This window comes from Triticum aestivum, chromosome 3A (genome assembly GCF_018294505.1).
Source record: "Triticum aestivum cultivar Chinese Spring chromosome 3A, IWGSC CS RefSeq v2.1, whole genome shotgun sequence".
Taxonomy (NCBI): domain Eukaryota; kingdom Viridiplantae; phylum Streptophyta; class Magnoliopsida; order Poales; family Poaceae; genus Triticum; species Triticum aestivum.
The window spans coordinates 662,319,944-662,341,577 of NC_057800.1; positions in this window are offsets into that span (position 1 = coordinate 662,319,944).

The window sequence follows — 21,634 nt, forward strand, 5'->3', positions numbered from 1 at the left end:
GAACCAACTGTAGCTAACACCAAAAGGATCTTGACAATCTCAAAAGCAAGAGGGTGGCCAGGTTTGCTCAGATCACTTGACTACATGCATTAAAAATGGAAGAACTGAGCAAAAAGCTTTAGAAAGGCAATATCAGGGTCATGTTAAGAAGCCCACCATCATTCTTGTAGCAGTTGTTATCTTCCTTGGGCTACCTTTGTGAGCACCATCTCTAACCCAATTGGTTAGAAAAAAATCTCACTTTGCCCAATGACAAGAAGCAGCTTGAAAGGATGTTGAGAGGGCTTTCGGAGTTCTGCAGCCATGTTTTGCAGTTGTTCATGGACTTGCTAAACAATTGGATACATAGACCTTGTGGGAGGTGATGACCTGTTGTGTGATCATGACACAACATGATCGTGGAGGATGAGAGTGAGGATGCTGATGGCTCTGTATTTTATGCATTTTTAGAGCTCATTTGTTGCATGTTCTCTTTATATATCATGTCCAATTGAACCGAATAGTTGTCCATTATGTATGATTACCGGATTTTGCACTTACCCTTGTGAGCATTGCACATTTAGTATTTTATTAGTTTTCCTTGTTTTCTTGTGTCTATAGGTGTTTTGGAGCAACCTAGGACAAGCACGATGAAAGGACCAATGATGGGTTTGATACGGAGTCAGTCAGGGGTCAGACTTAGCCATTTCAAAGGTCAAAAAATTCATTTTCCAAAGTGCTTCAAATCAAAATATAAGACCAGAAATGGATTTGCGTCATTCATACGAATCCAACGAGCTCAAGAATGTCAAATTCCGAGTTCGTATGAATAATTGGCGACCGTTTTACCAGAGAAGGTCACAGCAACACACGGCCTTTCATGCGACCGCGTGCGACACAGCTCTGGAAGTTGCCCTTCCAGACGGGATTCTTCATCGATTCCGTCCCTGTTTGATCCTACGAGATCCTTGGCTCGTAAAGAAGAGATTGAGAGAGGATAAGGCTCATCTTGAGCCCTTGGATGAAGCCCATCAAGAGAGGAGGCTAGGGAGGCTCCTATATACAGGGTCGTCTCCAGAAATTTGGGGACCCGGTGCGAAATGCAAAATGAAGCCCAATACTTTACAAAAAAATGTATAGCTATTATAACTACACACGTTTCACTTAATTATATAGCTCTGAATATCCGTTATTTCGTATAATATTTCTAAATATACCATCAGTACTGCCGAAGGGTAAATGTAGTACTAAAAACAATAATAAAATTTGTAAAATTTACTGAAACAGTAAAGTGGACACATGTTTTACCGAAAAGCATCGTCCATCTAATATTTCTTTAAACAAAATTTTAAATCCATTGAAACTACTAGCAAAAGAAAAATCCATTGAGTCATTATTGAAATGAAATGTGCTAGTATTGTAGCAGGGCGAGCACATAAGAAAAATTAGTACTGGAATTGGAAATTAGATTCCCCACAAAAATAGAAATTAGACTATGGCTAGTGTGTTAATAAGATTAATTTTAATTAAAACTAAGTGCATGACTAGCCTGCCTTGGTTTCTATTTGGACCATTTACACATTGGGCAAAAAACGAAGTGGGGAACTTGATACTAGGCCGACTGTGGGCCTGTTGCGTGGGTACTGGGGCCCGCGCGCCTGCCTCACCGTAACGTTCCTCCGATTCACGCACTTCCGGCTGCATAGGGGTCGAGCCAGCAAGCCGAAAAGCCGGCGAGCCAGCAAATTAATCGCAGCGTTTGGTGGTTTTTTCCTTCGATCGGGGCCCCTGCGATTTCGGGCGCCTGTGCTATCGCACATCTCGCACAGCCTCCTCGACGGGCCTGCCTATATCTATTATCTACTCCCTCCATTTTGACCGTAAATTTAACTATCAAGACCGATTGTGGCAGGAGCAAAAATTATATCAGTGAAATCGTATTCCAAAGAAGTTTTCAATCATATATTTTTTCTCCCGCCGCAGTTGGTCTCGTTGATTAAATTTATGGTCAAAGCTGGACCTTGGTAAGCGCGGGCGCACTATATTTTGGAATGGAGGGAGTACTATCTATGAATGCGGGTCAAGCCGACTCGGGCGGCAACGCATCCTCGGGAGAGGAGAGGGGAAAAGGAGAGTCCTGGCGGCGGCTGAGGAGGTGCTCGCCGGCGAGCGGGCTCCGACGGCCGCCTGGCGCGCGGGGTTGGATGGGGGCGCTTCCCGGCAGCCGCGACCGTCCTTGCGACACCAACTAGCCGAAAGCATCGCCGCTCCCCGCCGCCCGCCGACGTGACGTCGCCTGCCCCTCCTACCCACGCGACAATGCCGCTCCTCGGCTCCTCCCCGCGCGACACTGCCTTCCCCAAGAGCGCCCACCTCGTCGTCCTCCTACTCCTTAGTGCCTCCTTCTCGCCCGCCCGCAACGCCTTGCCTTGCAGCGGCGCCTGACACACGCACGGCCCACACTGGAGCACGCCGCCCCTCGCTACCCGGTTTTCTTCTTTTCCGTCGCACTGTGCGAAATCTGCCCCATGCTCGGTCTGGGTCTACATAAGCGGTTGAGAGAGAGAGAGAGAGAGAGAGCACAACGAAGACGCACACTGTGGATTGTGGAAGAGGTACGTAGGACAGCACCACTCTGTGTTCTTTCTTTTGGGTCTACTTTCTCTCACACACATGTGTATCTGTAATGATTCCCTGCAGGAAGAGGACATGTTGTTGGATCCGAGCACCTGTCGGAGGAGCATAGGCATAAGGAGGCATCCACGAGACAAGTTTTTTTTAATTCGTATTTCTATGTCTGCATGATGATATTAGTTAACTGGTAATAGTAAGTCACTGCCATACATCACTGATGAAACAGTTGTTTTTTCCCACTTAGCAAAGAAATTATGATCTGTTCCTCTACCAATAATTGTAAATTAGTCATGACACCCAGTCTAGCACTTGTCATGTTGTTTGATTTGTCTCTCTATATATATGTTCTCATGAGTGGTCATAGTTTTACATGACGATTTCCAGAATACGAATACACTGAAAGTTAATTTGATTTTCATAAATGTGTCCAATTTTGGTTGTATAAATTAATTTTTAATTTGGCATCCCATTCCATGCCAAGAATCAAATGACAAGCTGAATTTGTTCCTATGTAACGGGGTTCAGTAACTTCCCTCTCCTGAATTATTCTTGTTGTAATTTCATGGTTATGCAATTATCAATCTTCTCTTACTCATTTCACGTGTCCATAGTTAGCCAGGCAACTGAAGGTGGGTCATGTATTTTAGCACAGGTTCGATGTGGCTGTTGTTAACTTATTCCAACTGTGAAGAATGGTAGTTGTTGCCGGATGAATTTCTGGTCTCGCACCTCCTTATTTCTGGTCTTGCACCATGGACGGCCTGAACGGCGCTGACGTGCTTCTCCGGAGGAGGGCCATGTGACGGCCTGACCGGCAGACATAGCCAGGTAAGACCAAGTGCTAGATACTGTCATGAGATAAATTTTGATGGATAGGATTTTAATAAGTTAGCGGTGTAGGTCGAGACGACGAAGAGATTGGTATGCACAATGTGTAGGCAGAATATGATACATTTACATTGACAGGTCTAGGCTCGGCTGGAGAGCTTTAGGCTTTTTATTGATTAATCTTAACACTTCTACTCACTCATTATTACTCTGTATTCATCAAAATTATTTGTTTTGTACTATATTGTAGCATGTTCGACGAACACAAACAGAGACGGCTATGGTGCTAGCTGATAGCACTTGCTAACTTAAAAAGTTTGCATACCTTTTCTCTAATTATATGAGTGTTTCTTATCAACTATTGAGCCTGTAAGTGCATCTAGTGCCGCCCCTAGTTGGTTTTGGAGTATTGACGACAAACCTAGTTGAGGGACTAATGTGTTTCTGAGAATTGCAGGATAACACAGGTAGAAGTCCCTCATTGATTCGGTTTTCCTACCAGAGATGACCCCTAAAAATGTATGAAGACATTGATGTCAAAGGTGGTATATGAAGATATTCACATTGAAGACTACGACAAGAGAAGACACCGCATGAAGCCTATGGAGCTCGAAGATTTAGATCTTTCGTAGTTCTTTTTCTTCTGTGTTGAGTTATAGGAACCACCGTACTGTTAAGTGGGGTCCAAGAGAACCAGTCAGAATGACTGAAGTGATGCTTAAACAAAACCTATGTCTTCGCGTGAAGACTATGAGAGCGAATCTTGTCCAGAGTCGGACAAGTCAGCTTTGCTTGTAGCCCAAGTAAAGTTGCCGTGTGAGTTTGAAATCTGACCGTTGGAACACGTGTCAGTTCCTTAGTGACCCAGGGTCATTTCGGACAAATCAGGTCGGGTTGCCCAGTGACTATAAATAGCCCACCCCCTACAACCATAAACGGTTGGCTGCTCAGATTCAGATTACGGCTTTTGTCGTTTGAGAGCAACCCACCTCGAAGCCTTTGAGAGAGAATTCCTTGCGAGGATAAAGCCCTAACCACCCAGAGCCAAAGAGAATTAGGCATCACTTAAGTCGTCTTGTCTGTGTGATCTGAAGACTTATTACACTTGAGGACTGTGCATCCTCCAGCCAGTTAGGCGTCGCGTTCTGAGCATCCAAGAGACATTGTGGATCGCCGGTGAACGAAGTCTGTGAAGGTTTGGGAGTCTACCTTGAAGACTTACCAGAGTGATTGGGTGAGGTCTGTGTGACCTTAGCTCAAGGGGAATACGGTGAGGACTGGGTGTCCGGGACTGGGTGTCCTCAGGTTTAAATACCTAGCCGCCCTAACCAGACGTACAGTTGTCACAACAACTGCAACTGGTTCAACACATCATTGTCTTCAACGAGTCACTGGTTTCATCCTTCCCTTCTCTTTACATACTGTTACTCCTTGTGAAGTCATTGTATGATTGCACTATCTTTTATCTTCACTGAGTGACTGCTTGTTCTGTTTGGCTTCATAATATCTTCCTACCTGATCCTTACTACATTGCAGCTATTTGTCATTGTGCTTTCACTCTATTGAATACTTGACTATGGCTTGCCTAGTGTAGTCTACCTTCCGCTCCAGGGTAATAGGTTTATTTCTACTGTTTGTCTTCATAACTTCCACGTTTTGAAGACTTTCATAAAAATCGCCTATTCACCCCCTCTAGTCGATATAACGCACTTTCAATTGGTATTAGAGCAAGGTGCTCCCTTGTTCTGTGTGATTCGGTTTAACCACCTGGAGTTTTAGCTATGTCGACTGCAGGGATAATTAAAGTCTCCGCTGCGTGCCCCATCTTCGATGGAACTGAATATCCCTACTGGAAGAAGAAAATGCGCATGCATCTTGAAGCCATTGACGTCGACCTATGGTATGTCGTCAAGAACGGCGTTCCCAAGGCTGGAGAAGGTGTCACTGCTGCTGATGTCAAGAAGTTCGTTCAACTGGACTCTACTGCCAAGAACATCATCTGTGGTCATCTGACCAAAGGACAGTATGGCCGTGTGAGTGCTTTAGAAACATCTAAGTTGGTCTAGGACTGGCTCTCCAAGGTCAACGAAGGCGTCTCAACCCAGAGAGATCAGAGAATCAGTGTCCTTCGCAACCTCTTCAACCGCTTCAAGCGAAATGACAATGAGAATGTCCAGCTCATGTTTGATCGACTCACTGACATCACAAATGAGCTTCAAGCCCTCGGCGCTACTGAGATCACCAAGCATGAAGTCGTCAAGACACTACTGAGATCACTTGACAGTTCGTTTGATACCCTAGCCCTGATGATTCAAGAACGACCTGATTTCAAGACACTCGATCCGTCCGACATACTTGAGAGGCTCAACACACATGAGTTTCAGCTTTCTGAGAAAAGAGATATCTACGGTCCAAACTATGGGCGAACTCGTGCCTTGAAGGCAAAAGCTGTCTCCTCATCTGAAGAAGAATCTGACAGTAGTTCTGATGATCCTGAAGACATTGGAAAGGAACCTGCTATGCTTGTGAAGAAGTTCCAAAAATTCACCAAGAATAAAGGCTTCAGAAAGTCTTCACGATCAAGCTCAAGGAATGATGAAATTTCTGCTCATGACTACAAGAAGAAAACATGCCACAAGTACAAGAAAACTGGACACTTCATCTCTGAGTGTCCGCAGTGGGACAATGAGAACAGAAAGAAGAAGAAGAGCAAGGAATATGACTCTGACGACAAGAAGAAGAAGAAATACTCAAAGTCTTCTTCCAAGTCTTCCTCAAAGTCTTCATCACACAAGAAGAGCTCATCTGGCAAGGCACGTGCATTTGTTGGCAAGGAAATGGATTCAGAGGAGGAGTCCGCTTCTGAGGAGGCGGAGGTGGAGTCTGAGGAGGAGTCTGATTCTGGCGTTGCAAGTCTGGCTACAGCATACGTTGCCAAGTCCATCTTCAACACTGAAGACAATGACTTCACCACCGACACTGATGCAAATGACAAGGACTACTCTGCTCCTACCTACTGCTTCATGGCACGCGGTGCCAAGGTAAACACACGCATTACTTACTATCAAACATCTAGTGACGATGACTCTGATTGTGGTTCAAGACCCAGCTACAAAACACTTGCTAAAATTGCAACTGAACAACAGAAAGCCATGGAACATATTCAAAAACTGTTAGACAAAAGCGATGATCTGTTGGGCGCTGAAATGACTCGATCTGAGTCCTTAATTGAAGACATAAAAAATCTTCACGTTAAGTATGAGGAACTTGAAATTCGTCATGAAACGCTCTCAACAACTCATGAAAAGCTTTCCTATGATTATCTTCAAAGGAAGCAAGATCTTGAGAAATTGAGAGCGGCTCATGAAGATCTTCAAAAGGAAAATGAGTCACTTCGCGCTGAACAGATCAGTTCCGCTTAGGAAGGATTTGAACCACCATGTCTTAAATGCATTGAGCGTGATAATGCTACTTCTGTTGCTGAATGTTCTACTGCTGCTACTGTTGCAATATCTTTAACTGTTGATGTGGTAACTAACCCCTCTGCTAAGGATACCACTGCTATTGCTGATGAGAATGCTAGATTGAAGACATTGCTTGAAACAGGGATGTACAAAAGCCTTAAAGGGCATAAGACAGATTCTGAACCGAAACCCGAGGAAAGAGGGTGTTGGGTTCGTAAGGAAAATGAATGCTGATGGCTCTTACTGGAAACCTGAACAGTACCCCAAAACCACATGGGTTGCTGCAAAGGAACCTTCAGCAGATCCATCCAATCTGTCTGGCTTCACTTTTGCTAAACCCATTGTCATTGATGAATCCTTTGATGCAAACTATAAACTGTTTAAGAATCAGAATGGTGAAGTATTTGCCAGGTACATTGGTACTAACTGCAGGAATGGACCACCTATGAAGAAGATCTGGGTGCCCAAAAGGTGTTTGGAAAATCTTCCTGTGAATGTCGTCATGACACCACAGATGAAGAAGACTAACCCCAGACCACAGGCTTCATACGGCCCAAAGGCTTCATACAGACAGAGGACTCACCTGAGTCGCACTAACGCAAATGTTTTGCAGGGAAACCATGCTCAGACCTATGAATATGAGCGCGGTTCATCAAACCGCCATGTTCATAAGACCAAGAACTATTCTGCTTATTCTTATGAGTACTATTGTCCGCCTGCAAGACTTTTTGCTAGAGCTCCAAAGCCAAAGTTCTCAGACGCTGCACTTAGACTTGTTGCTTCCAAGCCACCCTTGAAGATGTGGGTGGCTAAGAAGGCTTAACTCTCTTTTGCAGGGAAAGGTCTCCAGCAGAAAACCAAAATCGTTTGACGCTATTGCTGGGGACCTTAAACATCTTGTAGGGTGCAAGATCAAATGCCCGAATGGTCTTACTATGTACTTCGTTCCTGAATCGCTTGCTACTCTCCCTATCAGTCCTAATCTGGATCTAAGCTTTCATAACCCACTGGTTCGTCAAATGTTTTTGCTTCACAATTCTCTTCGTGAAGCCTATCCCCCTAACTGCATGATAGGGTACGACACCAGCTTCTTCAGAATAGATTATTGATAGTGGGTGTACCAACCACATGACTGGCAAAAGAAGCCTTCTTATGGACTCAACCTTACATCCATCCGACAAGAGCCACATCACATTTGCTGACACTGGTAAAAGTAAGGTATTGGGTCTAGGTAGAGTTGCAATCTCAAAGGATCAACACATGGATAAAGTCATGCTTGTTGAATCCATTGGCTTCAACTTAATGTCTGTCTCAATGCTTTGCGATTTGAACATGATCGTAATATTTAGAAAATATCGTTGCCTTGTTCTAATGGAATCTGACAAGTCTCTAGTGTTTGAAGGGTATCGGAAAGATGATTTGTACGTGGTAGATTTCTCAGCAGGACCACAACTTGCCGTATGTCTTCTAGCAAAAGCTTCAGAATGCTGGCTCTGGCATCGAAGGCTTGGGCATGCTGGCATGAGGAACCTCCACACCCTTGCAAAGAAGAAGCATGTCATAGGCATCGAGGGCGTCAAGTTCAAGAAAGATCACTTATGCGGTGCCTGTGAAGCAGGGAAGATGACGAGGGCCAAACATCCCTCGAAGACAATCATGACAACTACTCGACCCTTCGAACTGCTCCACATGGATCTTTTCGGTCCCACTCATTACTCAACTCTTACTACTACTGCTTGCCTCTATGGCTTTGTTATTGTTGATGATTATTCTAGATATACTTGGGTGCACACAATCCTTTACAAGACTGAACTGCAGGATGTCTTCAGAGGCTTCGCCAATCGAGCAATGAACAATTATGGCGCCAAGATAAAACACATCAGAAGTGACAATGGCACTGAATTCAAGAACACTGGCCTTGATACATATCTTGATACCTTGGGCATCACACATGAATTCTCAGCCCCGTACACGCCACAGCAGAATGGCGTCGTCGAACGCAAGAACAGAACACTCGTTGAGATGGCCAGAACGATGCTAGATGAATACAAGACTCCAAGAAAATTCTGGCCTGAAGCCATTGCTACTGCATGCCATACAATCAATCGTGTTTATCTTCACAAGCTTCTGAACAAGACATCTTATGAGCTCCTTACTGGCAAGAAGCCAAATGTCAGTTACTTCAGAGTATTTGGCGCCAGGTGCTGGATCAAGGACCCACATCACACTTCAAAGTTTGCACCAAAAGCACATGAGGGTTTTATGCTTGGATAAGGAAAGGATTCGCACTCCTACAGAGTCTTCAATCCAAAGAGAGCACCTGCCAAATGTGCTAAATGAAGTTCCATCCAATGAATCAATCAAGCTGATGGGAACTGGAGAAATCATACCTTCTGAAGCTCATCCTGAAGAAGAACTTATCATCTCTGCACCTGATCAACCTGAAGACAATGCTCAGCCTGAAGACAATCCCACTAACAATGACAATGATCAGCAAGAGCAAAACCTTCGCCCTATACATCCTCATGTTGCCAATGAAGTGCAGATTGAGAGAATAATTGACAGCATCAATGCACCCGGTCCGCTCACTTGATCAAGGGCAACTCAGCTGACAAATTTCTGTGGGCACTTCGCATTCGTCTCAATAACAGAACCCAAGAAAGTTGAAGAAGCCTTCATGGAACCTGAATGGATTCAAGCTATGCAAGAAGAGCTTCAACAGTTTGAGCTGAATAATGTATGGGAACTGGTTAAGCGTCCTGATCCTCGGAAGCACAACATAATAGGCACCAAATGGATATACCGCAACAAGCAAGATGAGCATGGTCAAGTTGTCAGAAACAAAACTCGTCTCGTTGCTCAAGGATATACTCAAGTGGAAGGCATTAACTTCGATGAAACATTTGCTCCTGTGGCTAGACTTGAAGCCATACGCATACTACTTGCCTATGCCAATCATCACAACATACTTCTATATCAAATGGATGTGAAGAACGCCTTTCTCAATGGCAAGATTGAAGAAGAAGTGTATGTTGCACAACCGCCTGGCTTTGAAGATCCAAAACATCCTGACATGGTATACAAGCTCAACAAGGCACTGTATGACCTCAAACAAGCCCCTCGGGCCTGGTATGACACACTCAAATACTTCCTGAAGAGCAAAGGCTTCATACCTGGTTCCCTCGACCCCACTCTCTTCACGAAGACATATGATGGTGAACTGTTTGTGTGCCAAATATATGTGGATGATATTATCTTCGGCTGCACAAATCAGAAGTACAGTGAAGAGTTTGGATATATGATGCAAGAGCAATATCAGATGTCCATGATGGGAGAGCTAAAGTTCTTCCTCGGTCTTCAAATACGACAGCAACGCAACGACATCTTCATATCTCAAGAGAAGTATCTCAAAGATTGCCTGAAGAAGTTTGGTTTGCAAGACTGCAAAGGCTTCGCGACGCCAATGCCAGCCTAGCATCATCTGGGTCCTGACGACAATGGTAAAGAGTTCGATCAAAAGGTATACCGCTCCATGATTGGTTCTTTGCTTTATCTATGTGCATCTAGGCCAGATATTATGCTTAGTGTTTGCATGTGTGCTCGATTTCAAGCGGCACCAAAGGAGTCGCATCACTTAGCTGTGAAGCGAATACTTCGATATTTGGCTCACACCCCAACTCTAGGATTATGGTATCCAAAGGGCTCAGAGTTTGATCTGGTTGGATTCTCGGATGCTGATTATGCTGGTGACAAAGTTGATCGCAAGTCTACATCAGGCACATGTCACTTTCTGGGACGATCACTTGTATGTTGGTCTTCAAAGAAGCAGAACTGTGTATCTCTCTCCACTGCTGAATCTGAATACATTGCTGCTGGATCTTGCTGCACTCAGCTTCTGTTGATGAAGCAAACACTCAAGGACTATGGCATTCATCTGAAGCAAGTGCCACTCTACTGTGACAATGAAAGCGCCATCAAGATTGCCAACAACCCAGTTCAGCACTCGAAGACAAAGCACATTGAAATTCGTCATCACTTTCTCAGAGATCATGTTGTGAAGGAAGATATTGATATCATACACGTCAACACTGAAGAGCAATTGGCGGATATCTTCACCAAGCCCTTGGATGAGAAGAGATTTTGCAAGTTACGGTGTGAGCTAAATATCTTGGAATCCTCAAATGTCCTGTGATCAGGCACACATCCTAACACTTATGCATATTGATGACTTAGATGTGCAACACACGAAGTAAAGTATATCGTCAATAAATGAAGACATACATTCTAAATGTGAATACATTAATGTGGAATTTGACTTCGGAGCGCCATGATAATTGTGCGCCGTGTCTGGGTCTAATACTTCCTATACGGTGGGTAACGCCACCACCAAATGTTCTGTTTGAAGTGTTTCACTCATGGCGTTACATTTGCTATGTCTTCGCATTTGGTTTGGCTTCAATCTCAACATGTCTTCATGATTATCTTCACTATGTTGATTATATATATACTAGTGTTCTGTCCTCTACAGCATTCATTTATAGCTATGTCTTCTTGTTGAATCTTTTGAACTAAGTGAATGTGATCGGACCCTAACCTCTCTATGCTTTCTATCTCAAACTCTATCTCTCCAAATCATATGCATTCTATTGAAACTATCGAATGTCTTCTCCGCGTCCTTGTCAGCAGAAGATACAAAGACAAACATTAAGTCCGTTTTCAATGCTCATTCCTTCACCTGAAACCCGGAGAAGTGGGAACGACCACCCGACAATTCAGGCGTGCATGGGACGTGAAACAACCCCCGATATACTGCATGACGGCCACGTACCCCTTAGATGTGAATCACCAGGGGCACCTGTGTAATAACGCAGTGCCGCCCCTGTATCTATAAATACACGCCTCACCACAGTCATTATCTCTTCTTCCACTCTCGCACGAACCCTAGCGCCACCGCTAGCCCTCGACGATGCCGGCGACGAAGCGCTTCACTGCCGCAACCTCTCCGACGCCATCTTCACGCCGACCGCGGACATCGTCCTCTCCGCCGTCGCCGTAGGTGTCCTCCGTCGCCAAGTTAGGGCACGGAAGATCGAACTGCTCGGCCTCCTCTTCCACTCCGTCTAGCAGTTCTTCGTGTGGTAAATAAAACTTCCTTTTTACGGCCCCTTTGATCCTATAACTTTATCACTTTCTACCACAAGCAGTTTCTATTCACACAAGTTGGATCTCTTTCATACTGCATCTCATAACATGCCTAGTATATTCACTTATGCTTCATAAAGTAGTTAGATTCCTCACTTGTACTGATTCGTGGATTCGTATAAATCTGGAACCAACTCCTTATCTATGAGTGAATGTCTTCGCACGATGAGGTCAATGTCTTCTAAACTGATTTATCTTCAAAATCTTCTAAGAATGCATATGACCTCTTCCCCTTCCCTCGCACCTTAATGCTGTCACAGGTACATGTCCGTGGGAGAATCCCTTGGTTCTCATAGTCTGCATTCATTTGCAGAATTCTTACAGTATCACATAAATTCTCCCGAAGCCAGTTCCTGTCTGTCCAGCAAGCGAAAGCCTTTGAAGCCATTGAACGTATTGAAGCCTTTCAGTTTAAAGTTCATGGCTTCAGAGAAATCAGCAAGGAAGGGTGGCAGAAAGCGTCGTGGAGAAACATCAAGAGATCTGCCCGATGACCTCTCAGAGCTATACAAGACAGATCCTGCAGAGGATTACAATCAGTGCAAGACGCGAATCCAATGGATTCGATGCTATTGGGTAGAATAGTGGTTCAAGTACAGATTTGTGACCAAGGAATATGCTGAAAAGAATGCCATCAAGCGACCATGGGGAGATATCCTCTACAATATCTTCAACCCAGGACCAGAGATGAAGCCGTTGAACAAGGCTTCTATCCCTGCATGGTCCGTGGACCACAGCCTACGGATGCTGACCCATCGTCACTACTATGGTGTCGTGACGACATTATGTTCAAGCGCAACTTCCAGTTTGCCCAGAACTCAGCGAAGCAGAACAAGAAGACTTTGGGTTTAGATTTCAACCATGGTCCCTCTACTCCCCGTGCCGATGGAACTTGCGAAGCTGAACCCAATCTTCTTGGGCCCTTCTACAATCTTGAAGGCCTCACCACCCATATCTTGGTTCAAGGGACAGCCATGCATGAGCCTGCAGATGACGCTGAATCAGATGAAGCGCCTGCAGCGCCGAAGCCAAAGAAGCAACCTAAAGCTTCAAAGCCTGCCTCTGCTCCAAAAATTTCATGGGCGAAGCCACTGGCAACTGCACCTCCTGAAGACAGTGTGCAGTCTGAAGATTTGTCACGCATCTCCAAGCCCCAGAAGGTTAAGATGCCTCTGCCTCACACCGGCCAAGAGCTGACAGCTGCTGCCATTCTGCGCAATGATGCCATTGATCTGTCAAGTGATGAAGATCTTGCAGATGACGCTCTTGAGCAACTCATAAGAGCAAAGAAGAAGCAGAAATCTTCAATAATCTGCCTCTCTTTGACGTGGCCATCATCCATAACTTTATTGATGAATGGTCTGACACGCCCAACATCAGCTTCGACGATCTGCAACTTCCCATTGGCCTCAGTGTCGCCTTCCATGGCGCCATTGCTTCAGAGTTAGCTATCGCCCAGCGTATTGTTGAACTAAAGCAAAAGATTGACTTTGAAAAATCTTAGTTCAAGAAGCATAGGGCCAAGCTCAGCGTGCAAGAGGTGAAGAACTTCAAGATTATGCTGCACGAGCTCAAGGAAGACTTTCTCAAGAAACATGCAGAAGCTCAGGGTTCTCGTGAGCGCATGAAGGTTCTAACTGACAGGTGTGTGCAAGCCTACAATGAGGCTGAGAAGCGCAAGGCCCTTGGGCGTCCTGGCATCGACCCCAGGATGGCTGCAAAGAAGAAGAAGGAGCCCGCTACGTCTGAACCTGACGCACCAAGGCAGGAAGCAGATCCCATTGTCTTCTCAACTAGATTGACTAGCTCGAAGCCAAAAAGCTGGTCAACCGCTTCAGAACTGAAGAACTACTGAGGCTGAAGCAAGGAAGAGGAAACATCCTGAAGCCTCTGCTACTGCCCCCTCCAAGAAGAAAAGAAAGACCAAGAAGGAACGGGCTGCTCCCACAGAGCCCTTGATTGTTGATCCCATTTCCATGGTTCACCCTGACGCTGAACCACAAGAACTTCAACTGACTGTCCATGAGCTTGCTTTCACAGAGGCTCATGAAGCTGAAGACTTTCCAGCAGCTGATCCCATCGCTGCTGAAGACGTTGGTCACCATGACCGTGTTAAAGATGATGCAGTCCTTCCTCAGCTAGAGCACCAACAGGTATCATTGCCAGTGCTAACGCACAGCGAACTCATCAGCATTGGTCGTCCACTGACGCCAATTGCACAGGATGCTTCATGGGCTGATCGCCCACAAGAGGAAGAAGACTCTGAGGCCCAGCCAACACCAACTCCACAGGCGTCGCCCGCGTTGCGCAGGCTTCGCAAAGGTCCAAGGCCTCAAGTCTCTGCGTCTGAAGCTAAAACTGCTGAAGACATTCCGGCTGCATTAGCCGATGAAGAAGAAGTCCCACAAGCTGCTACTCCCCTGTCCCACCAAGAAGCGGTTCTCGAGGAGAACGTGATTGTGACCGACCCTCCAGCTCGTCAAGTGGAGGTTGAAAATCTTGAGGCTACCACCACCAACACCACTGGAGTCACTGACGCTGTCATGGCTGAAGCAAATGTGGAGCCCTCACCAACAAAAGCACCAGAAGTTAGCGAAGCCACTGATCCCGCTGCTTCTGTACCTGCATCTGCTGCCGGTCCCCAATTCGACTATCATGTTGAGCACAGGCCTCAGGTATAGAAGCCAATCCCAAGATTGCCCAGGTTCCCAGGTCCTGCATCAGCACCTGGCTCCTTCAATATCAATGGCTTCAGAGCAGACAACACATTCTTCAATAGCTCCAGGAACCCCTACTCAAGGGAAAGAATATCATCTGATCGGTTCTGGAGCTATCCGCAGCGAAGCTATTACTCCTGCATTCTATACAATCAAGGTTGCATCTTCCCACACAAGCGTCTTGACATTGAAGCAATAGCTGGTCTGCCTTGTCTGGAAGAAGCTCTGGATTGCTTCAAAGAGGTTAGATTGCTGCCGTTTGTCACTGACCAAGAGCATTGGAATGAAGAGTTGCTGCTCCAATTATATGCCACACTTCACATCCGCGGGTATAACAGAGATCCGAAGACTTGGCTCCTGGAGTGGATGACAGGAAACGTTCATCACGAAGCCAAAGCCTTTGACATCATTGAGCTCACTGGTCTACCCACTCCTGGCGATCTCTACGAATCTGGCTGTCAACTTCACAGTGAAGCTGTAGAGAGCATCTTTCAGAAGCCTGAACCTAATATGAGTCAGATGCTCAGTATGATGAAGCCATTGCCCCAAGATGCTGCATATCCCAAGGAGTTCTTCGTTGAAGACCTTGAGTATCTGCCAAGGACTATTTATCACATCATAAGGCGAACTCTCTGGCCCATCAAAGGGCACTCTCCACATGCCAAGCTAGAAGGTGCAATGAAGAGTTTGGTCTTCTATATTCTTCATGGAAAATGCTTCAGTGCACAGGACTTCTTCATTCGCCAACTTGCTGCATCAGGCTCTGATCTTTTTGGCTTGAAGTTCTACGCCCCATGGGTAATGCAGCTGATCAAACTTCACTCAGCTATCTCATATCAGCCATCTGCTCGCAATCATCGAATCTTTCTGCCTGATGTGGATATGTCTATTGAAGCCATCTATCCTGAGCCTGCCAAGGAACCTCTAATTCTTCAGAATGCAGAGCATCAAAGTTTTTCTTAGAACGTTGAAGGCATTGAAGCAGTAACTCGTGTGTATCCTTTGGCTGGCACTACACGTGCACCGCATCCTGCTCTCACTGAAGCCACTGATAGCACCATTGCCCAACGACCCAAGAAGCGCACTCGTGTTCTCAATGACCGAGAGCTTCTGGTGGCTCTTCATCAGAAATAGGATAGGCATCGTGACTGGCTGAAGCGTCAAATGCAAAGCCTCTTGGTGGATGTTAATCGCATTCGCAATCTTGCCACCAAGAATGCCTTTGTTGCTCATGAAACCTCTCGACGCACATGGAAAGGGCTGACACTGATGTGTTCTGAAGATGATCTTCAAGAGGATGGCTTCTCTGAGCGCTTCAAGTTTGACTCCACACCTCCTCGAAGGGCAGTGCTACGACGAACTCCATCTCTTGAAGACTTTGAGTTCTCTTCCTCTGCTGCAACTGTAAATGCCAGAGTGATCGAGGATGAAGACGATGCTACTTCACCGCCACCTCCTTCAGCACGCTTCGACACCGTTCCAAGTTCTTCTGCACCGCCGAATACCACCGACGACCCTGCTGCTTCACCTACTCTTCATGGGAACGAGTAGAGGCTCTATGTCTTCAAACCTTTTTGGTCCTTACTGACAAAAGGGGGAGAAGCATATGAGTTTGATAGTCTTCAAGCGGGTCCATATGGGTGGGTGCTTTATATTTTGCTTCGTGTTTACAACTCTTGTTTTTATACATTTGGTTCTTTGAGTTGTAACACTTAAACTCGATGGTCGTCTGCTACTTATTTGCCACCTTGTGTTGCGATGATAAATTCCGCATGTGCGACGATAAATTCCGCACTTAGATCATTTTGCAGACGTCCATTTTCCATTATGCATGTCATTATCTTCACATATCTTCACATGCATAGTGGATTGTCATCATAAGTCGAAGTGGATCTCCACAAGCACAACCTGCCATGTGCATTTGCTTTCCAAAAGCAAATTACTTATATGCACATCTTCAGGGGGAGCCCTTGCAACTTATGAAGACAATTCCTTATCCTTTACAATTTCACATATTACATTCCCCGTTGAAAACTTAAACTAGTTTGTCATCAATCACCAAAAAGGGGGAGATTGTAAGTGCATCTAGTGCCGCCCCTAGTTGGTTTTGGAGTATTGACGACAAACCTAGTTGAGGGACTAATGTGTTTGTGAGAATTGTAGGATAACACAGGTAGAAGTCCCTCATTGATTCAGTTTTCCTACCAGAGATGACCCCTAAAAATGTATGAAGACATTGATGTCAAAGGTGGTATATGAAGATATTCACATTGAAGACTATGACAAGAGAAGACACCGCATGAAGCCTATGGAGCTCGAAGACTTAGATCTTTCGTAGTTCTTTTTCTTCTGTGTTGAGTCATAGGAACCACCGTACTGTTAAGTGGGGTCTAAGAGAACCAGTCAGAATGACTGAAGTGATGCTTAAACAAAACCTATGTCTTCGCGTGAAGACTATGAGAGCGAATCTTGTCCAGAGTCGGACAAGTCAGCTTTGCTTGTAGCCCAAGTAAAGTTGCCGTGTGAGTTTGAAATCTGACCGTTGGAACACGTGTCAGTTCCTTAGTGACCCAGGGTCATTTCGGACAAATCAGGTCGGGTTGCCCAGTGACTATAAATAGCCCACCCCCTACAACCATAAACGGTTCGCTGCTCAGATTCAGATTACGGCTTTTGTCGTTTGAGAGCAACCCACCTCAAAGCCTTTGAGAGAGAATTCCTTGCAAGGATAAAGCCCTAACCACCCAGAGCCAAAGAGAATTAGGCATCACTTAAGTCGTCTTGTCTGTGTGATCTGAAGACTTATTACACTTGAGGACTGTGCATCCTCCAGTCGGTTAGGCGTCGCGTTCTGAGCATCCAAGAGACATTGTGGATCGCCGGTGAACAAAGTGTGTGAAGGTTTGGGAGTCTACCTTGAAGACTTACCAGAGTGATTGGGCGAGGTCTGTGTGACCTTAGCTCAAGGGGAATAAGGTGAGGACTGGGTGTCCTGAGCTGCGTGTTCAGGACTGGGTGTCCGGGACTGTGTGTCCTCAGGTTTAAATACCTAGCCGCCCTAACCAGACGTACAGTTGTCACAGCAACTGGAACTGGTCCAACACATCATTGTCTTCAATGAGTCATTGGTTTCATCCTTCCCTTCTCTTTACGTAATGTTACTTCTTGTGAAGTCATTGTATGATTGCACTATCTTTTATCTTCACTGAGTGACTGCTTGTTCTATTTGGCTTCATAATATCTTCCTACCCGATCCTTACTACATTGCAGCTATTTGTCATTGTGCTTTCACTCTATTGAATACTTGACTATGGATTGCCTAGTGTAGTCTACCTTCCGCTGCAGGGTAATAGGTTTATTTCTACTGTTTGTCTTCATAACTTCCACGTTTTGAAGACTTCCATAAAAATCGCCTATTCACCCCCCCTCTAGTCGATATAACGCACTTTCAGAGCCTACCAGTTTTAGATCTATGTCTCTAAGGCCACTACTCAACTTCAGTTCGGTACTTTGCCGTAGAGTATACCTCCATAATTCTCCATCGAAGATACTAAAGTTTGTTGATGATGATTTGTTTCAGGATATGCGGTACAAGGGATTCAAGGAAAATTGAGGAAGGAGATGGAGCAGGTGGTGGATTAAGGAAAGAGCTGGAGCAGAGACAGATTAGAGCTGCTTAAGTGCAGATTTTTAGACTAGCCTGCTTAAGTACATGTTCTTAGATTGCATATGGAAGGGAACTTACGTGCATGTTGTTTGGATTGCAAGATGGAAGGGAACTTAAGTGCATGTTTTTGGATTGTACATGAACTAAGTTCTTGCTGAAAAATGGTGACTGCATTTAGAGCTGGCATTGGTGCTTGGTCAGACATGGTGTCTTTGTAACTACACTAAGTTCCCTGGTTCTTGCTTAAAAATGTTTACAAGATAACATTTCTAAACATGATCTAGAAGCCCTCAAACCAAATCAAGCTCGGTACATTGGAATAAAAAGAATGACAAGGCATTTAGAAGTTCAGAATTCTATATAGGATATGTATACTTGGTTGTACCATATTTAGCTGAACTAAAGTAGATGCTCTAACTGTGTTCACATGATTTTGAACAGGCCCATGGAGAGAAGCCCTAATGTACACCCAAGGTTCAGGGAGGTGATCCAGGTTTCCAAGAAGGTTAGAAGGTTAGTTGCTTGTGCAATTCAGTTCAAATGTAGCTTGTTGCTGGAAGGAGTAGAGTTTGATTAGATCGGATCAACGTTATTTGGTATTTTGGTAGTGGTTAAGTATGGGATATGAACCTGCCATTTTTCTATGCATATTGTTTTGTCCATGTATGTTGCATCCTTTTGACTTATGTATGATGTGTTCAATGATGTCATTGGTGACTCATGTGAAGTTGCTTTGTTTGATTCAAGTGCAATTAGACCGTGGCAGCCATGCGGAATATATGCATGAAGCCGTGAGCAGTGAGCAGCTTACCTATTTATTATTGTTGGCCTTTTCAGTTGGATTTAGTATAGCTGGATTACCTGCTTCTCAGATGACGAACAGAGACTAACATTATCTCTTTATTCTTGCATCTTATACCCTCAGCTTGAGAAAAACAAACCTTATCATTTCCATTTGTAGAATTATTAATATCATATTTGAGGGATCAGTTGGCACTGATGCCTAAAATGTGTTGTTTTTTCGCATGCTTAATTGTACATAGCTAGATAGACCTGCATAAGTATTTAGGTTGACGCACAAGTCAATTTACAGTAGGATTATGAGGACAATCAACTGAGCTCCAACAACTTATCTGCTATTTTCTTTCTTAACCATCAGACCGAATAGTTATGTTTGTTGAGTTTATGTGAACAATCATACTTGAGACCTTTTAAAGCAAAGCAATCTGTAGGACTTGTAGTGAAAGCAAGGCTTATCATTCAGGTTACTTGTTGTGACCTGTGACAAAAGCAATCTGTAGAACTTCTGTTTGCCTGATCCCTATGCCTTTTCTATATATAGTGTCCCATCTAGGTTAACTGTTGGGATGGAACCTTTCAAGGCTGGTTTAGTCTGGTCGATCTTATCAATGTATGAGGGAAAGTCTGCATTCCAGATCAATGTAGATGTCAAGCTGGAATAAAAGCATTCAATAGCTTCTCAGTATGGATATTGTTCTACTGATTTCATTACTTCGCCATGGTTTTAGCCTGTCACATATGGAGAATCATCATCCAGCTACATCTCCCTTAGAATAAGGGAAACGTTCCCCATTTAAAGACCAAACATGCATAATCTATTTAGAGTTTCAGTTTGTTTTTTGTCTGACATCTCTGTTGCCTCTGTTATATTACTAAATTGCTATTAAAACAAGGAAGAATGGCCTGATGTTTCCTTTGAATCTAATTGTCGGGTACTGGTGGAGATGTGGAACTCAAGAAAACATAATAGATGGAGATTATCGGCTTCCTGTCAGAAATTAAGTTGAGCCAAGCTTTTTGTTCTTTTACTCTGTCTTTTCTTCTTAGAGAGGTTTGTTTTTAACACACCTGTGTACAAACCTGCCCCTGCAGGTTAGTGACCGGAGACTATGTTGTAAATTGTAATGCTACACCTTCAGAATAGAGCTAGCTCATTTGATTGTCAAAAGTGGATTGTTTCGTGTTAAGATTTTACTTCAGAATATTGGTTCAATACCATTAATTTTTTATGTGAGATTTTTTTTAATATTTTAGTAGTCGTTCAAGTGTGAGTTATGTTTATCTGTAACACGTAATTGACTACCGGAAATTTCATGATACCTTATCAAGGCCATTTGCAGGTTTATATAAGAATTTGGTTAGCAACCTCATATTATATAGTATTTGTAGACTTAACTATCTCTTTATCCTTTTCCCCAGGTTTTAGTTATCCATTGCTTACACAATGAATTTAGACCAATTGTAGAGTTGCATCTCCACGTACTGAACACAATGCAAGGTTGCTTTTCAATCATAACTAGATTTCTTTTTCTTTTGTAACCTATCAGACCATAGGATGTCTCATTTATGGAAAAACTACTCGAGTGACATAACAACATTGTGTATTAATCAAATTTATATATTTGTGGTCAACATTTAACATGCATTGCACGTGCAAGCTTACTAGTACTAGATGAGTAGGCGCGCTTTGCTGCGCCCGGGAACATAGGTGTGCTAATATAGATTTAGAGCTCTCGGGTGCTCCGCACCCCAATACGTACAATACCAGGAAAAAATGCCGAGAAATTTGAAAAAAAATCTGGGATTTTGGGATATCAAACGTGGGTTTCCGATGTACTTCTGTCTGAAATTTGGTGAAAAAATACCAAGAAACGTATTCACGACAAAAAAGACAAAAATTTCCTATGTATAGCAAAACACTGTTTGGGTACATTTTTTTCTTGGCAGTAATTCCTTCACCATATATACGTTTTTTGGTATTTTTTTCATGAAATTTGACACGGAAGTAGATTGGGAAACCAGGTTTGACATCCTGAAATTTTTGGATTTTTTTGATTTTCTCGCAATTTTTTACGAATATTTTTCGTATAGGGGTGAGGAGCACCCGAGAGCTACTGTGTATTTTCTTGCTAATATAGGTCAACGTTTTTTAAAGAACAAAGCATTCGATGTGCGTAAAAACATTTCAGTGAACACATGGTTACTTGTTTGAATCACTATGCAAGTAGCTGCACTTTGGTACATGCAAACCCAAGACGCTAGTTTAGTTTGCAGAAAGAAGAGACATTGGTTTAGCAAATAGAATTTGCTTCAAAATATGACTAAGCAGGAATGACTCCCCC